Here is a 19,994-nt window from a genome sequence, read left to right as displayed (position 1 = left end):
AGGCCTCCAAAAGTGTTGGGATTACAGGTTTGAGTTATGGGACCCAGCATATTATAGACATTGTTAAATATGTAAAAATTGTGGATAGAAGCCTGTGGTGCATCCCTGATACCTGTCTCCCAACTGCAATCATTATTGACATTTTGCTAATCTCAATTCACCTGTCCTCCCCCAACCTTCTTGGGAGGTTAGAATATTTTGTAAAAGCAAATCCCAGACATCATGTAATTCCACCTGTAAATTCAACACACATGTCTAACTGAATGACTTTTTAAAAATAAACATAATCACATGGCCGTTATACCTACCAAATTAATAATTCCTTTTTATGATCTAACATCCAGTCCATATTCAGATTTTCTCCATCTTTCTAAAGGTGTCATCTAACATTGTTTTGTTATAATTGGGGTCCAAACAAGGTTTCTACATTGCATTTGTTTGTTATATCTTTTAAGTCTCTTTAATTTTTTAACAGTTCATTTTTTTTCATGCTAGTAATTTGTTGGAGAAACTGGGTCATTTGTCTCTGGAACGTTGGCTGATTACTTCCTTGTGGTGCTGTCTAACTTGTTCCTCAGTCCCCTGTATTTCCTATAAGCTAGGAGTTAGACCTGGAGTCTTGATTAGTTCAGATTCCATTTTTCAGGCATGAAGATGTCATGGTGCTGTGTATTGCAGATGTATCACCCATATCAAAAGGCATGTAATATGTGGATTTCATTTTTAGTTGATCAGGGTTTGGTTTCTTTCCTCAGTTTTTATAGCCCTGCGATCTGGAAAAACTAGCCTGGAGGTGGAGGCTGCCAGAGGCCATCTGAGTCAGTAGCTGTTAGACTGGAGCCACTGTTCTGGCAAAAACACTGTCCTTTCCGAGCCATACACAGATGCACAGAGAGTGTTGAGAAAATTAGTTTCTAGGTCCTCAGCTTCCATGTGTTCTCTTCCCTGTAACTGCTGTGCCTGAGAATGCCGGGGAAGCCAGTCCTCCTTTCCTTCCTTCCTTGGCACAGCTTCCCTTTTCCACCTTACACAAGAAAGATGCTCTTGCCTTATGACCTTGTCTCTGGGTGGCATGGTCTTTAGGCAGACATGGAGGTCCCCTTGGAATGTTGGTGCTGGCGTGGAGAAAGTGAAGGGCCCTATCTCTGATCACTGGGAACAAGTCCATTTTTTGTTTGTTTGTTTTTGAGGTGGCATCTCCCTCTGTTGTCCAGGCTGGAGTGCAGTGGCTGGATCTTGGCTCACTGCAACCTCCGCCTCTCAAGTTCAAGCAATTCTCCTGCTGCAGGCTCCCAAGTAACTGGGATTACAGTTGTGTGCCACTGCGCCTGGCTAATTTTTTTTGTATTTTTAGTAGAGATGGGGTTTTGCCATGTTGGCCAGGCTGGTCTCGAACTCCTGACCTTAGGTGGTGTACCTGACTCGGCCTCCCAAAGTGCTGGGATTACAGGTGTGAGCCACCATGCTTGGCCCACAATTCCGTTAGCAGTTCTGATGCTGTCCTGTCCTTTGAAGGTAGAGCTAATCAAATTGTCTGCAGAGAGATCCTTGAAAGTAATTTTCCATGATGGACTATCCTGGGATTTTGGGCCTGAGACTTGAAAGAGTACAAAGAACAGAATGCCAGTAGTATAACAGAACATCTCTTTTTTTCTCCTATCCTCTCATTTATACGAACACATTTTCTCTTTGCTTATGTTATGAAAAAGAAAAAACAAACAAAAAAAAAACCAAATAAAAATAAAAATAAAATTGATGAACTCTGTCTTATTCTAGTAATGACTGCTTAATAACTATCCTCATATAGATGAATGAATTGAAAAAACAAGAATAAAGCCCCATTCACTAACATACACATTTCAAATAACATTTTGCTTGGTAATGTTTAATAATTATAAAATGGTTTATTATATATTTATTCTTATGAATCTGTTTCCTATCACTAATAGTTATCATTATTAAATCCAGGAAATTGTTATTTAAGCATTTAGAGCCCTAGGCTCACAGGAAAATTTAAAAAATTAAATTAAAATGTAGACATGTATTTATTTGTGCCTTTTTAAAAAAAAATTCAGTAGGTTTTGGGGGAAACAGGTGATGTTTGGTTAAAAGGATAAGTTCTTTAGTGGTAATTTCTGAGATTTTTGTGCACCCAAGCAATGTACACTGTACCTAATAGGTAGTCTTTTATTGCTCACTCCCACCCCCCGACCCTTTCCACCAGTCCCCAAAGTCCATTGTATCATTCTTATGCCTAGCTTAGCTCCCGCTTATGAGTGAAGACATGCGATGTTTGGTTTGCCATTCCTGAGTTACTTCACATAGAATAATGGTCTCCAATTCCATCCAGATTGCTGCGAATACCATTATTTCATTCCTTTTTATGGCTGAGTAGTAGTCCATGATATATATATATATATAGATATAGATTGGGCCATGTATATAAGATATATATATATCATATTTTCTTTATCCACTCCTTGATTGGTGGGCCTTTGGGCTAGTTCCATATTTTTGCAGTTGTGAATTGTGTTGCTCTAAATGTGTGTGCAAATATCTTTTTCGTATAATGACTTCCTCTGAGTAGATACCTAATAGTGGGATTGCTGGATCCAATGGTAGATCTACTTTTAGTTCTTTAAGGAACTTCCACACTGTTTTCCATAATGGTTGTGTTAGTTTATATTTCCACTAGCCGTGTAAAAATGTTCCCTTTTCACCACATCCATGCCAACATCTATTATTTTTTGATTTTTTGATGATGGCCATTCTTGCAAGAGTCAGGTGATGTTGCACTGTGGTTTTGATTTGCGTTTCCCTGATCATTAGTGATGTTGAGCGTTTTAGCTTATGTTTGTTGGCTATTTGTATATTTTCATTTGAGAATTGTCCATTCATGTCCTTAGCCCGCTTGTTGATGGGATTGTTTGTTTTTTTCTTGCTGATTTGTTTGAGTTCCTTGTAGATTCTGGGTATTGGTCCTTTGTCAGATGTATGGATTGCAGAGGTTTTCTCCCACTCTGTGGGTTGCCTGTTTGCTGATTATTTGTTTTGCTGTGAAGAAGCTTTTTATTATCTATTTATTTATTTTATTATTTTTTGAGATGGAGCCTCACTCTGTCACCCAGGCTGGAGGGTGGTGGCGCAATCTCAGCTCACTGCATTCTCTGTCACCAAGGTTCAAACGATTCTCCTGCATCAGCCTCCCAAGTAGCTGGGATTATAGGTGCCCACCACCATGCCTGGCTAATTTTTGTATTTTCAGTAGAGGCGGAGTTTCACCATGTTGTCCATTCTGGTCTTGAACTCTGGACCTGAAATGATCTGCCTGCCTCAGCCTCCCAAAGTGCTGGGACCACAGGCGTGAGCCACTGTGCCTGGCCTACAGAAGCTTTTTAGTTTATAAGTCTTATCTATTTATCACTGTTTTTGTTGCATTTGCTTTTGGGTTCTTGGTCATGAAATCTTTGCCTAAGTCAGTGTCTAGAAGGGTTTTTCCAATGTTATCTTCTAGAATTTTTATGGTTTCAAGTCTTGCATTTAAGTCTTTGATCCATCTTAAGTTGATTTTTTTGTATAAGGTGAAAGATGAAGATCCAGTTTCATTCTTCTATATGTGGCTTTCCAATTATCCCAGCACCATTTGTTGAATCAGATGTCCTTTCTCTACTTTCTGTTTTTATTTGCTTTGTAGAAGATCAGTTGGCTATAAGTATTTGCCTTTATTTCTGGGTTCTCTATTCTGTTCCATTGGTCTACATGCCTTTTTATACCAGCACTATGCTGTTTTGGTGACTGTAGTCTTAAAGTATAGTTTCAAGTTGGGTAGTGTGATGCCTCCAGATTTGTTCTGTTTGCTTCGTCTTGCTTTGGCAATGTGGGCTCTTTTTTTGGTTCCATATGAATTTTAGGATGATTTTTTCTAGTTCTGTGAAGAATGATGGTGGTATTTTGATGGGAAGTGCATTGAATTTGTAGATTGCTTTTGGCAGTGTGGTCATTTTTACAATATTGATTCTTCCCATCCGTGTGCATGGGAGGTGTTTCCTTGTGTTTGTGTCATTTTTTTTTTTTTTTTTTTTTTTTTGAGACGGAGTCTCGCTCTGTCGCCCAGGCTGGAGTGCAGTGGCCGGATCTCAGCTCACTGCAAGCTCCGCCTCCCGGGTTTACGCCATTCTCCTGCCTCAGCCTCCCGAGTAGCTGGGACTACAGGCGCCCGCCACGTCGCCTGGCTAGTTTTTGTATTTTTAGTAGAGACGGGGTTTCACCGTGTTAGCCAGGATGGTCTCGATCTCCTGACCTCGTGATCCACCCGTCTCGGCCTCCCAAAGTGCTGGGATTACAGGCTTGAGCCACCGCGCCCGGCCGTGTTTGTGTCATTTATAACTTCTTTCGGCAGTCCTTGTAGAAGTCTTTCACCTCCTTGGTTAGGTATATTCCTAAGTATTAGTATTATTATTATTTTGCAGCTATTGTAAAAGGGGTTGAGTTTTTGCTTTGATTCTCAGCTTTATTGCTATTGGTGTAAAGCAGAGCTACTGATATGTATACATTAATTTTGTATCCTGAAACTTTGCTGAATTTATGTATCCGTTCTAGAAGCTTTTTGGATGAGTCTTCAGGGTTTTCTAGGTATACGATCGTATCATCGGCAAACAGTGATGTTTGACTTCCTCTTTACCGATTTGGATGTCCTTTCTTTCTTTCGTCTGATTGCTGTGGCTGGGACTTCTAGTACTACGTTGAATAGAAGTGGTGAAAGTGGGCATCCTTGTCTTATTCCAGTTCTCAGAGGGAATGCTTTCAACTTTTCTCCTTTCAGTATAATGTTGGTTGTGGGTTTGTCCTGGATGACTTTTATTACCTTAAGGTATGTCCCTTCCATGCTGATTTTACTGAGGGTTTTAATCTAAAATGTATGCAAATATTTATATGGCAGGGAAGTGTGATAAAGAAATCAATAATATGGCTGGGTGCGGTGGCTCATGCCTGTAATCCCAGCACTTTGGGAGGCCGAGGTGAGTGGATCACCTGAGGTCAGAAGTTTGAAACCAGTGTGACCAACATAGTGAAACCCCATCTCTACTAAAAATACAAAATTAGCTGGGCATGGTGGTGCATGCCTCTAATCCCAGCTACTTGGGAAGCTGAGGCAGGAGAATTGCTTGAACTGGGGAGGTGGAGGTTGCAGTGAGCCGAGACTGCACCCTTGCACTCCAGCCTGGGCAATAGAGAGACTCTATCTCAAAAAAAAAAAAAAAAAAATCAATAATAGATTTTCTAGTATAAATGTAAGTTGCTTTGGGATATATTCTGTGGTGAAATAGAATTGAAATACAAGTCAAGCAGAAAAAGCAATGATGTAAATTTTTTGGCTTTTGAAAAAGAGTTAGCTTATGGTACATTTGTGTGTGTGTGTGTGTGTGTGTGTAAAATGTAACATGAAAACAAAAGTGCATCAAACAAAAAAAATAGGCTTGTTTATGTATTCTGTTTTTAATTGGATAATGATGGGAATAATTCCCATCATTGGGAATTATTTAGGTCTCTATTTAGGTCCTGCAGGATTCACTTAGACTGATGAGATAGGCTGGGCTGCTGGCTCACACCTGTAATCCCATCACTTTGGGAGGCTGAGGTGAGTGGATCACCTGAGGTCAGGAGCTTAAGACCAGCCTGGCCAACATGGCGAATTCCTGTCTCTACTAAAAAAAAGACAAAAAACAAAAATTAGCCAGGCGTGGTGGTGGGCACCTGTAATCCCAGCTACTCAGGAGGCTGAAGCAGGAGAATCGCTTGAACCCGGGAGGTGGAGGTTGCAGTGAGCCAAGATCACGCCATTGCACTGCAGCCTAGACAACAGAGTGAGACTCTGTCTCAAAAAAAAAAAAAAAAGACTTACCTAACTACCCATCTACCTACCTGTCTATCTATCTATCTATATCTGATCTATCTGCATATTTATATGCCTAAAATGGTATCTTCTGCAACTACTTAAACTGGAGACAAAAACATTTTACATGTCAACTTACAAATGAGTGATGGGGCACTTAGTTTTTCAAAATCCTTTTTTTTTTTTTTTTCCTGAGATGGAGTCTTGCTTGCCCTGTTACCCAGGCTGGAGTGTAGTGGTGTGGTCTTGGCTCACTGCAACCCCCGCTTCCCGGGTTGAAGTGATTCTACTGCCTTAGCCTCCCAAGTAGCTGGGATTACAGGTGCGTGCCACCATACCCGGCTAATTTTTGTATTTTTAGTAGAGACGGGGTTTCCCCGTGTTGGCCAGGCTGGTCTTGAACCCCTGACCTTGTGATTTGCCCACCTTGGCCTCCCAAATTGCTGGGATTACAGGCGTGAGTGAGCCACCTTCCTGGCTGTTTTTCAAAATTCTTATGGGGGTACAGTGAAACAAAGTTTGAAGAAATGTGTTTTTGCTGTCTTCAGCTGTTGATCAGGCATTTCGGAATCTTGTTCTAGGTTACTCTTTTAGATCAGAAGCTATTGTAAGATTCACATAGCAAAAGACAAAAACTAAAATAAAACAAGAAAGGAAACAAACCAAAGAAACCAGATAGAGTGTATGAAGTTTTCAGGACATGAAGAATGAATTTGGGAGCATGAAAACGTGAACATTTAAGATGTAGTTTCCTTAAAAAGAAATCACAAGGCCAGTGTATTATCATGAATGAGGAGCTCAGATCGTTGTACTTCTGACTTTTAAAGTAGTCAGTAGAAAGAAAGATACTCTAAAGATTGTGTGTCTGTATTTATCAGAAAGAAATTATTTACTTCTCTAAAATTGTCCTTGAGCCAGACGCGGTATCTCATGCCTATAATCCCAGCACTTTGAGAGGCAGAGGAAGGCAGATCACTTAGTTTGAAAAACTAAGTGCCCCATCACTCGTTTGTAAGTTGACATGTAAAATGTTTTTATCTCCAGTTTAAGTAGTTGCAGAAGATACCGTTTTAGGCATATAAATATGCAGATAGATCAGATATAGATAGATAGACAAGTAGGTAGAGGTAGGTAGATGGGTAGTTAGGTAAGTAGGGAGGTAGGTAGATAGGTCAGTAGATAGATTTGTTTAAATAAAACTGTTTCATTAGTCTTTTTTTTTTTTTTTTTTTTGAAACGGAGACTCACTCTGTTGCCTAGGCTGCAGTGCAATGGCGCGATCTCGGCTCACTGCAACCTCCACCTCCCGGGTTCAAGCTCAGGAGTTTGAGACCAGTCTGGACAACATGGAGAAACCCTGTCTGTATCAAAAAAACAAAACAAAACAAAACCAAAAATTAGCCAGGCATGGTGGCATGCACCTATCATCTCAGCTAGTTGAGAGGCTAAGGCAGGAGAATCACTTGAGCCTGGGAGGGGGAGGCTGCAGTGAGCCAAGGTCATGCCATTGCACTCCAGCGTGGACAACAGGAGTGAAATTCAGTCCCAAAACAGCAACAACAAGCATTATCCTTGAATATGAGGTAGTTGCACAAAGAAACTCCTGGTGGGTTCCCAGATGCATAGGGAAATGTCAGAACATCATGCGGGAGACAGTTGGGACTCAAACCCAGGGGATTTTAACAACTCAAAGTAGATTCTTATACATGTTTCCCTGAACTAGGGAAAGGCAGTACGGCCCGGGTGGCCTGGGCAGTCACAGTGGCTTGCGCTTATCATGGAATAAATTATATTTAATAAGGCCAACTCGGCCGGGCGCGGTGGCTCAAGCCTGTAATCCCAGCACTTTGGGAGGCCGAGACGGGCGGATCACGAGGTCAGGAGATCGAGACCATCCTGGCTAACATGGTGAAACCCCGTCTCTACTAAAAATACAAAAAACTAGCCGGGCGAGGGGGCGGCGCCTGTAGTCCCAGCTACTCCGGAGGCTGAGGCAGGAGAATGGCTTGAACCCAGGAGGCGGAGCTTGCAGTGAGCTGAGATCCGGCCACTGCACTCCAGCCTGGGCGACAGAGCGAGACTCCGTCTCAAAAAAAAAAAAAAAAAAAAAAAGGCCAACTCATTGGCTGGGGCAGTGGCTCTTAATTGAGGGCCATGTTGCCCTCCAGGTGGCATTTAGCACATTTGCCACGTTGGTCTCTAGTGGGTAGAGGCCGGGGATGCTACTTAACATCTTGCGACACACAGGACATGATGCATCCCAGCCACAAAGGACTCTCCAACCCCAAGTGCCAGTCATGCCAAGGCTGAGAAACCTGGGTCTAGAGAATTTGTTCTATCATCTCTAGCCAGAGAGTAGAATGTGGAAAAATTCAGATGTAATAAAAAAAGGAAGAAAGTCCCCTTATCTCTTCCCCTTCCTTCTCATGGGTCACTACTGTCAATCCTGAGTCTGTATCCTTGGAGAAATTGTATTATGCACATGTAGTGTCAGGTCAGTGAAATGTGCCGTAATGCATGATACCATAAAGGCTTTGCTCCCTCAACCCAGTTCTGAGATGCTTTGAATATATGTCTTGAAAAAGACAAAACTGGCTACAAGACAGTTGACCGGAGTCCCATTGTACCTTGCACAGATGTCTGCACAGCACTGTAGCATGGTGTTACAGCTGGTTTGTATACATTTATGTATATGTTGTGCGTACATTGCAATACATCCGTGATATAATGCTGCAGTGACATATTTATACAATATATAATTGTTCACCAAAATAGGTGTTTCTATAAGAGATTCCAGGAACAAAGGACAAGTGTATTTTAAATATGCTTAGCAAAAATATATTTGGCAGGTTGTTTTTTCTCATTAGCAGGGCCCTGGAAGTGTTAATCATTTCTTCTTAATGTCTCATCTTGGAAATTATTTGCCTATTTTTCTCCCTTCAATTACTCTCCAAGTCTCTAGTAATCATTGTCTTTCTCTCATCAGTACCTGTGTCTAGCCTTGATTTTTTTTTTTTTTTTTTTTTTTTTGCCTGCGGCATGAACTTAATAGGGAGAATGGTTACCACTAAAAACGTCATTATTCCCTCTCAGGATCCTAGAGTAATACAACTTCAAGGCTGGAAAAGATTTTAGGTGATTAGAATACCTTATATTTATTGAGTCCTTACTGTGTACAAGGTGTTCTGTCAAACACTCTACCTAGATCATCTAATTTAATTTTATAATAATGACTCTTTGAGGTGTATACCAGTTACTATTATTCCTCCCCACTTTACAGGATCAGTGAATTGAAATAAATTGTTCAGTATCACATGGTGAGCAGATCTGGGATTTGTTTTTTTTTTTTTTTTTACTACCTAGCCAGGCTAGAGTACAGTGGCGTGATCTCAGCTGAATGCAACCTCCGTCTCCCGGGCTCAAGGATTCTCCTGCCTCAGCCTCCCTAGTAGCTGTGATTACAGGCACCCACCACCACGCCCAGCTAATGTTTGTATTTTTAGTAGAGACGGAGTTTTGCCATGTTGGCCAGGCTGGTCTCGAACTCCTGACCTCAGGTGATCCACCCACCTTGGCCTCTCAAAGTGCTGGGATTATAGGCGTGAGCCACTGTGCCTGGCCTCAGATCCAGGATTTGAACCCATAGTCTGACTGTAGAATTTCCACTCTTATACCACAGTGCCTCTGAGCTGATGTCTGGTCCAGCTGCCTTTGTTTACAGACAAGAAACAAGTCTGGGGAGAGTAAATGTCTTCTTTAGAATTGAAAATTGCTAGATAATGACAGAGGTAGGATGAAACCCAGATAAGATGTCAGGGGGCTGCCAGTATTTGGCAGAGTGACCTTGGGCAAGCTCATTGGTCTTCCTGGACCTCAGTTGACTCTGCTGAGAAATGAGGACATTGGAACGGAAGGTTCATGAAGAGCTCCTTGTTTCTGCATATTGAAAGGGATGAATTGCAGCACAGGTTAGCAAACATCTTTTCATTGTAAGGTAATTGTGAAGTGTTTCAGTTAGATTTTTGTTCACCTACTTAGGGATATGATTCATTGGTAAAATTAAGCATGCAGTTGAATATCATTTTCATGCGAATGAGAAGGCAGTCATTGTCCCAAAAGACATCTGGATGAATTTGGAGTGGCTGAAACATCAGGGATCACCATTTTAATTTTGTTTGCTGTGGATCTGCTGTGTCTCTTTGGCAAGGCTTGAACCAACTAGGAATCTCTACATCAATGCCTGTTCTATCAAGGAAGAAGCACTCATGTAGAATAATAGGACCATGAAGCTGCAGAAGAGAAAGACAGTCTACCAATCAAGAAACTTACTTCTAGGCATGAAAAGGCAATTTAATATCTATGATTTTATCCCATTGGGAGCAGGTTTCTTATGAAAGACATGATTTTATTAAGGAGGCTTTGGCCAAGTCTGCTTTTGTGCAGCAAGTGTTGAATAATGTTTTTTCCAAATAACTGGCTCACTGTTGGAAGTTAATGATGCTCTCCAGTGATGGCCTTTGAGTCTGGAGGCATGATGGTGTCCAGCTGTTCTCCATTTCCAAAGAGAGCTGGATGGAAAGAAATGGACTTAAATTGTAGCATGGCTGGGCACGGTGGCTCACGCCTGTAATCCCAGCACTTTGGGAGGCCACGGTGGGTGGATCATGAGGTCAGGAGTTTGAGACCAGCCTGGCCAATATGGTGAAACCCTGTCTCTACTAAAAATACAAAAAATTAGCCAGGTGTGGTGGTGGACACATTTAATCCCAGCTACTCGAGAGGGTAAGGCAGGAGAATTGCTTGAACCCAGGAGGTGGAGGTTGCAGTGAACCGAGATTGCACCACTGTACTCTAGCCTAGGTGACAGAGCAAGACTCTGTCTTGGGGCGGTGGGCGTGGAGGGGAATAATCGTAGCATGAAGTGAGGGATATTTCAGCAAGGCCCCTGGAAAGGTTTATTCTAGAGTAAATATGATTGAGGGAAAGTCCAGGGGAGGGAGCAGTCATTGAACTGGGTCTTTGGAAATGCTAGCTTTTATACTATCGACTCTATAGATCCTGGATTGAGAAATTAATAATTGCTGCTACCTTTTTTTTTCTTTCCATCTTACTGCCTGAGAGGTAGGGAAGCCTGATATGTTTTCTCGGAGACTTTTTATGGAATTGGAATGTGAGGTGTCTTGGACCACACTGAGATTGGCTGGACCACAACCAAAGCAGCACAAGACCATATGCAGGGAATGGGCTCATGGGCTCTGAGGAGGCTCCTGCAAAGATCATTGCTGTCCCTCTGAGCTGTAGTGTTTAGGAGGCTGGGAGAAATGAAAGACCCTGAGATGACCTCCCTGGGATGGTGACCTCCCGGGGATAAAGGAGAGAGCCAAAGAGTGCTTGGACCAAGAGCAGATCCGTCCCCAGCATCACTCAGGCCTGACTTCCTAGGCCTGACCTTGGAAGTTTTGGGACAGTTGTCTAGGGTGTAACTCCTCTCTTAAATTTGCTTTTTAAGGGTTTAGGGAGTTGGGGAGCCCCAGGGCCTCCAAGGTTCTATTCTTTGCAGGTTTGCTTGTCCTGCACTGGTATGCAATAACAAGGGAGGTGACTTTTGTCTATCTTAGGGCTACGGCTGCATTTTGGGTGGGCAGTCAACAAAGAGGTGAGATGGTGTAATAGGGTTGGTTTGGTAGGACCTTGAGCTACCTGCCCCAGATGCCCCATTTGACAAGCCAAGTGTGGCCTGGTGCCTGAAGAGGACATGGGGGAGGGTCCCTCTCTAACCATGATTCACAGCGTGGTTGCTGGGTCCATGGCACATGTGCTATGGGCACTCACTGCCTGCTGACGTGTTGCTTCCTGCATAGCAATGCTACAAGACACTGGCACTCCACACTCTCATAATCGACCCTTAGATTTTATGTGATGAGGAGTTGGCATTTTATTTTGTTTTATTTTTGGGGTGGAGTCCCACTCCGTCACCCAGGCTGGAGTGCAGTGGCACAATCTTGGCTCACTGCAACCTCCGCCTCCTGGGTTCAAGAGATTCTTGTGCCTTGGCCTCCCGAGTAGCTGGGCTTACAGGCGCCTGCCACCACGTCCAGCTAATTTTTGTATTTTTAGTAGAGATGGAATTTTACCGTGTTGACCAGGCTGGTCTTGAACTGCTGACCACAAGCGATCCTCCCACCTCAGCCTCCCAAAGTGCTGGGATTACAGGCATGCGCCCAGCCAGCATTTTATTTTTAAAGATCGCTGATAGTCAATTTCCAATGAGAACACGGCTGTGCATTGGCAAAGGTGAACATTCTCAAACCACGTGAGGCACAGGCAGGAGACCCTGAACATAATTTGAGAGACAAGCCTGACTGCTGGCCTGGCACTCCCAGCCCCCAAACACTAGTGGTTTTTGTGAGCTTGAGGCTCCCTGACTCCCGATTCCGCTGGAAGGAAGACGAAGTCTTGCTTCAAGAAGAGGGGGTGGCACAAAGTGGGGAAGGAAGGAAGAAGAAAGGGAAGCAAAACACTCAGGAAGGAGACAGATGATGATTATTATTTTTGTATTTTTTCTTTTCAGTTTCGTGCTTCAGATTTCCAATGTCATTATCCACAGTGTGGGGGAGGAAGTGATACACATCACCTTCTCTGTGCCGCGATGGGAAGTAACAGCCTTTGTCTTGACGCATGAGCCCACGTGTATGCTGTGGTCCTATTGAGCAACTGGGTTGGTGTGGCCCTGAGGCCCGCTCGGAGCCCTGCAAACAGTCCCTGTCTGTCCCCATCCCCTTCCCGTTTCCTCCCACGTTCATACTCTGACTGCGTGCGTGAGTGGCTGGCACCCCTGCCTCCCCTCCTGCCTTTCTGCTTTTCCCTGCAGGCCTGGGCCTCTGTATTGATAGGGCCACAACGTCCTCCCTGGGAAGATCTTCCTCTTTGGAGGCATCCTTCCCTGTTCCTATGAAGGAGATGGCGGGAGTAGATGACTATATGTGAGTGACAGGCAGAAGGTTAATAAGGGCCTAGAGATTCAGTTTAAATAGTCAGGGGTAAGTGCTCTAAAGTTGCAGTAACTCTTGTTAGTTTCTCTATAGGAACAGGTAGATGCTTAATAGATATTAATTTAGGGCAGTCGGCTCATTTTTTATTCATTCATTCTTTTGTTTGTTTAGCATTTATTTATTGAGAACTTGCTGTATTGCAGTCACTGTACCGAGTGCCAGGGGTTTGAAGAAGTGGTCGGAGATGGTGTCTGTGTGTAAGGAAGTTGTGTTTTAGTGGAGAGATAGGCAAAGTACACGGGTGCCTTAAATTCAGCCTGCTGTCTGTTTTTGTAAATAAAGATTTGTTGGAACACAGCCATGCCTATTTGCGGAAATATTGCATGTAATTGCTTTTGGACTACAATGGTAGAGTTGAATAGCTTCTACAGGACTCTATGGCCCCAAAGCCTAAAATATTTACTATCTGGCCCTGGAGAGAAGAAGTTTGCTGGCCCCTGATGCAGTGTTTATGACACGGTTTTCTGAGGTCTGGTGGCAGTGAACTGCCTGAGCAAGAACCATCAGGACCACTGTGCTGGAAGAATGCTCCCTGGAATGTCTGGTGTTCCCAACTGGGTGATTTCCAGGGGGTCACGACGTCACCACTTTGTGGTGGACCCTCCCAAACAAGGCTTGCTCTTCATTTAGGAGCTCAGTGCTGCAGCAAGTCTTCCTTTGCTCAACCTTTGCCTTCAAAGAATCTTCAGGGGCTGGCTTTGTGAGTGAAGCATGGTGAGTTATCTGGGCCCTTTTGCTCCATTCTTCTTGTCACAAAGGAAACTGTTTCAAGACAGATGGCCAAGCCAGAAGTGTGCCATTTGAGATTGTGAGGGAAAGCTAGCTCAAGCAACACTCAGATTTGCAACGGTCACTATCACCTGTAGTCTAGCAGAGTAAGCTAACTTGGCCTCATGTCCTTGGTAATTCACTTCCAAGGAGTTCTCTGGCTTTGGGGAAGTTCTCTTCATTCTGTTGCATTGGTTCTCCACCCTGGCTACACGTTAGAATCACCTGGAGAGCTTTAAAAAACCCCAATGCCCTGAACATACCGTGGATTAACTACCACAGAATCTCTGAGGTTGGGGGATGGAGGGACCCTAGGATAAGGCACCAGTAATTTTTAGAGCTCCCCAGGTGTATTAGTTCATTTTCATGCTGCAGATAAAGACATACGGAAGACTGGGCAATTTACAAAAGAGGTTTAATGGACTTACAGTTCCACGTGCCTGGGGGTAGCCTCACAATCATGGCGGAAGGTGAAAGGCACATCTGACACGGCAGCAGACAAGAGAAGAGAGCTTGTGTAGGGAAACTCTCCTTTATAAAATCAGAAGATCTCATGAGACTTATTCACTATCATGAGAAGAGCATGGGAAAGGCCCGCCCCCATGATTTAATTACCTCCCACCGGGTCCCTCCTACAACACATGGGAATTGTGGGAGCTACAGTTCAAGATGAGGTTTGGGTGGGGACACAGCCAAACCATATCACCGGGTGACTGTGACATGCAGCCAAAGCTGGGAACCCTTGTTCTAATTGGGACTGTGATTTAATGAAGGATGAGCTGCTGTTTGGAAAAAGCAGACTCCCTTCAAAGGCTCCATGTAACTTTGAGGCTAAGAATTCAACTGAGCTAATGCTTAGGGTTCGGGTCACAGTCAGAAGAGCTCTGGACATAAAGGATGGGGCCCTGGAGCTTGGATGACGGAAGCCTGGGAGGAGGCTGTCACCTCTCGTGTCTAGCTGCAGCCCTGTCTATAGAAGGCTCATACTTGTCATTAGTCTTGGTTCTCAAGACCGGTTGATCTTGATACCAGGATGAGTTGGGGGCAGTTGTCATACTTTCAGGTTCATTTTCCAGTTGGTCATGCGATACTGGTCAGCCTCCAACTGGGAACTCGGGCCTGTCCTCTGGGCCTGGCTCCTTGGCTCTCATAAAAGAAAGATGGCAGGCAGGATCTTTCCTGCTTGAAAAGTTGGAGCTTGAGTTTGAATTCTCTCTTGATGCACAGTGCCTGTTGGATCACATACTATGTCTGAAAAATCTCAGGCTGGCAGAGACTTGTGGGAGTCATCTCAGGCAGCCCTCTGCCATCAGATGGGACAATACTTCATCGAATCCAGACAGATGGTAGGAGTAGATTGTTCCCAAAGACATTTGTGAAGCAAGACTTTATACTTTTTTTTGTAACCTAATTGAGTGTTTAGCTAGCTTGTTGGAAACTTATCTGATCTAAATGTCTTCTGCTGCAATTTAAATAATAGGGAGTAGCTGACATCATTTTTCTTATGCATCTTAGTACCAATCCCATGAAAAACCACTTACTGAGTGTCAATTATTTTGAAAGATACCCTGAGTGCAAAGGATCAAAGTTAATATTAGTTCAGTTTTGTCCTTTAGCCTTTGCATGTCAAGACCAAATCCATGTACAGATTATTAACACAAGGGCTTTGTGGAGAGGCTGCGGTTGGATTGCATATTATTGCTTTTTAGCAGTGGCTTGCTCATAAAAGGGGAGAAGAGCCAGTAATCAAAGCTTTGTCAAGGGCCTGTGTAATTTTAGAGTTGGCCCAAACGTGTTCTGTTTGCAGAATAACCATTTGTTTCTTTCTTTGGAGAACAGCTGCTCAGAACGTGGGAGCAGGGAGAGAACTGTCTTCAGGCCAAGCCCTCAATCATTTAGTGAGCACTTACTATGTGTAAGGCATTGTGGGAGAGCATGCAAAGAAGCAAGATATAATCCCTCCCTGCAAGGAGCTCAAGGTCGGCTGGGGAGAAAAGTCACATTTGCCTGTCATTATGAGGCAGGTCAGCATGTGGTTGTTAAGAAGGTAATGAACAAAAGGTGCTGGAAACTCAAGTGACAGGGAGGTTACTTCTAGTTGGGGAATTAGGATTTCTTCATGGATGAGCTTGGGTGGGAGGGATAGGTTGAGTTTTGACAAGAATGGGAGTGGGGAAGAGAGGGTAGGAGAAGGAAATGCATTATAAGCAGAGGGAACAGAAAATTGCAAGCATAAGAGTGGAAAATACAGGGCTGTTGGCAGCATAGTTATTCGTTTGGTTGGGAGGTAATGCCAGAGAGGTAGGGTGGGACCCATACATGATCAACTTATAGTTCCTTAGAAAGGAGTTGTGCTCTGTTCTGTAGATTGATGAGGGAGTTCCTGGAGAGGTTTTTGAGAAGAGGACATGATCAGAGCTGTGCTTTCAAGAAATACATTCTGTTGGTAGCAGATAGACTGGCCATGGGTGTGCACAGGGGGAGGCTGGCAGTTGAGAAACAGGATGGAGGTTCTTGAATTTAGGTGAAAGGTAATAATGAGGCTTTGACTTTGGACAGAGGCATAGGAGATGGGACGTGTGAGAGATAGTCCTGCTGGAGAACCTAGAGGACTTGGCAGTCCTTTGATTGTGAAAGTAGTCAAAGCTGTTCAAGCTTATGACAGGAACTGTGTGTCTGGGGCCAACTCCCCAGGGGCTGTTAAAAGAGTTTGGCATCACTGTTCTGCCTGTTGGACTGAGGGGGACTCTACCAGAAATGAGGAGGCCGGGGGTCTGCTAGGCTTACATCAGGTCTGTCTCGTTTGAGTGATTTGTACTTTGGAATCCGCATGTGTTGGGGTGGTCTCCATGGCAACCTAGACACCTACAACTAGTTGTACTGGTGGTGATGTTTCCTGCTTCTCTGCTTATGTGATCCATATCTATGAGGATTAGATTTGACTGAGAGTAACTGAGACCTGAAAAATAGTGGCTCAAACAAGAAAGACCCCTCTTCTGTAGAAGAAATCTAGAGACCATGGCTGGGAAAATAGGTTCATGGAGTCAGCAGGGATCTAGACTCCTTTTTTGCTCACTGCTTTGCCCAGAAGGGCAGCCTTTGTCTTTCTGGCCCAAGGTAGTTGCTGGAGCTCAAGTCATCACATCTGCCTTCCATGCTGCAAAGTGGCAGGAGGGAGGTAGATGCCCTGAAAGTCCTGCACAGCAGGTCCACTTACATGTCGTTGGCCAGAACTTATTCATATGACCTAATGTAGCTGCAAGGAATGCTGGGACACATGTTGTTTTAGCTATGCAGTAGTTTGCCCAGCTAAATGTTGATATTCTGTTACTGAAAGAGAGGGCAGAATGGAAACTAGAGCAAGCACTCAGCACTCTTATGGCTAGTGCAGAGAGAACTTTTAGCCCTAATTCTGTTATTGATTTACCTTCTCAGTGTATATTTTGTATGTTGCTTTTAAAATGAGTTATTTCTTTCTTTAGTTTCATTTGAAAGGAAGAAGTAATACACTAACTTGGTAAGAAATTCAAGTAGTAGTACAAAGGGTATATGATAAAAATAAGTCCCTTAGTCTATGTGTATTAGCTAGGACTTTTGGGATCATGAATGATAGAAAACCTAACTCAATCTGGCATAAAGAAGAAATAAAATGTATCGGTCTATGCAGTTGAAATATCTAGGAGTAGGTCGGGTGTGGTGGCTCACGCCTGTAATCCCAGCACTTTGGGAGGCTGAGGCAGGTGGATCACAAGGTCAGGAGATTGAGACCATCCTGGCTAACACAGTGAAACCCCGTCTCTACTAAAAATACAGAAATTAGCTGGGCATGGTGGCAGGCATCTGTAGTCCCAGCTACTCGGGGCTGAGGCAGAAGAATGGCGTGAACCCAGGAGGTGGAGCTTGCAGTGAGCCGAGATCGCACCACTGCACTCCAGCCTGTGTGACAGAGCGAGACTCTGTCTCAAAAGAAAAAAAAAAAAAATCCAGGAGTAGAACTAGTATCAGGGCACTGCTAGACTCTGTGGATCAAAGGATATCACCAGCACCTGGTTTTTCTCCATCTTCTGGTCCTGCTTTTCCCTGTGTGGCTCCACTTTCAGGCTGTTTCCCATGACAGGCCAATTACTCCTGGCCCATGAAACTTGAACAGGATGTGTGCTCATCCTTGAATACTAATGTATATTGTCAGGGGATATAGTGTATTCATGGCCAAGCCTGGGCCATGTGTCCTGTCCTCCCTCCTCCCACCATTAGAGTAAATAACAAAGATAATAAGGATGAATAATGGAGGGAAAAGTGATTCCTCCAAAGCAAATTAAGGTGTTTTTTGCCAAAGTAGGTGTAATGGATGTTGGGTAGTTAACATACAGTAAACATGGAGTATGGTTAGAAAACATCTCAAAACTTAGTAGCTTAAGACAACAACAATTTATTTCTCGTGGTTCTAGGTTGGCTAGGCTCAGCTGGGTGGTTCTTCTGCTGGTCTTGCCTGGGATCAGTCATGAGGCTGTGGTCATTTGGCAGTTCCGCTACACTGGAGAGTACAAGGGCCTCACTCAGGTCTGGGGTCCTGGAGTTTGTTGCCTTTTGCCTGGCCCTCTCCATGTGGTTGCTCATGGTTCAGTAGTGTAGCCCAGGCTTCTTTACATGGCAGTGGAAGAGCTCCAAAAGGTGAAGGTGGAAACCGGACAGTCTGTTTCTCTAGTCTCTAGTTCTCAGTAGGTGGAGCCTACAAAATGTCATGGCCATGCTTTGCTGTCTACCACCTCTCCGTCGCAGAGATGACACCTGTTCACAGTCCATCCTTCCAGAATCAGTATTCCTTTTTTGGTGCCAAGTGCCTTCATTGTGGCCGTTCTCAGCTGTCAACTTGATCCCTACACTGGGCCTTCCCTTTGTCTTGTTTTCTCCTTCCTGCCTCTGAGCTTCCCTTTGGGCACCAGCTCCCATCCAGTGAGAAGAAGTGCTGGCTTTCTAAGTGTCTATTCAGTTTACTAACTTAAACATTGGTGGAAAAAATTCGAAGCCCCAGTTAAGCCTAATGTGTTCTCTGTTTGTAAGCAGCAGAGAGGTAAAACCTTTGTGGGCCCAAATCAGTCATAGGTGTTCTGGATCTGCTGAGAGGAAAGGATTTCAGCTAAACTCTCAGTCCAAGGGGTGTGTTGTTCTGGAAGCAAGAATTAGCTGTTGGGTGAGGTGACATTCTGTGGCTGACAGTAACTTAATATCTTCAGAATCTTTTTGCTTGGGGGAAGGATTCCTTATCTCCTGAGAACAGGTATGCCCAGGCTGTGGAACTGGAAGAGGCAGGGGAGAGAGAACTTTTTTATATTCTAAGCTTCAGCATGACTTGGTTTTGTTAACCTGCTCCTGTATTACCTTTATCTTTTTATTTTTATTTTATTTTTTGAGCTGGAGTCTCACTCTATTGCCCAGGCTGAAGTGCGGTGGTGCGATCTTGGCTGACTGCAACCTCTGCCTCCTGGGTTCAAGTGATTCTCCTGCCTTAGCCTCCTGAGTAGCTGGGATCACAGGCACCTGCCACTATGCCCAGCTAATTTTTGTATTTTTAGTAGAGATGAGGTTTCACCATGTTGGCCAGACTGGTCTCAAACTCCTCACCTCAAGTGATCTGCCAGCCTCAGCCTTCCAAAATGCTGGGATTACAGACTTGAGCCACTGAGCCTGGCCTTTTTTTTTCTTTTTCTTTTTTTTTTTTTAAGGATCCAATAATTCTCTTCCACAATCAAGAATCAATATCTTTCCCTCTTTGCTGGGGAGATTCTATCTCATTTTATAAATTTAATTTATAGATATAAAGACACTGACCGAGAGCAGGAGGGAGAAAGGGGAAGCCCTGTCTTGGTGTTCCTCAGGCAGGGGTATGGGGCAGAGTAGGGGGATACAGTGCCAAACTGTGTTTTTTCTCCCTCTCATTGAACCAGCCCCTCATCCCCCTGCTGCCAAGTGTGGTGAGAAGAGAAGCATGGAGACCAGAGGAGCTGACATTATGGGCTGAGAATCCTTGCTCTCTGCTTTTCCCAGGGCCTGGAGAGGTTTGCCAGCTACAGGTTTGGCTGCTGGATGGATCAAGGGGTTTTCTTGGCCTCATTCCACTTCCCTTCCCTGGTGGCTTCCACCCTAAGGAATACGACCTTAGGAGTCCCTGTGAGCACCTTTGCAATACTGCTGCTTTCCTTAAAGAGGGGGACCTCCTCTCTGGGCAGCTGAAGCCAGGAAGCAGAACTGCATCCTACACAGTAATAAAGAGAGTATTTCAG

General features: G+C 44.0%; 1 protein-coding gene across 6 annotated transcripts in view; it reads left to right on the top strand.

Moving 5' to 3' along the window:
- Window positions 1–19,994, top strand: part of SLC39A11 (solute carrier family 39 member 11) — a 453,549-nt gene that overhangs the window by 9,190 nt on the left and 424,365 nt on the right. The window lies entirely within an intron of this gene.

This window comes from Trachypithecus francoisi, unplaced genomic scaffold (genome assembly GCF_009764315.1).
Source record: "Trachypithecus francoisi isolate TF-2019V2 unplaced genomic scaffold, Tfra_2.0 Lachesis_group20, whole genome shotgun sequence".
Classification (NCBI taxonomy): domain Eukaryota; kingdom Metazoa; phylum Chordata; class Mammalia; order Primates; family Cercopithecidae; genus Trachypithecus; species Trachypithecus francoisi.
This window is presented reverse-complemented; position numbering and strand designations above follow the sequence as displayed.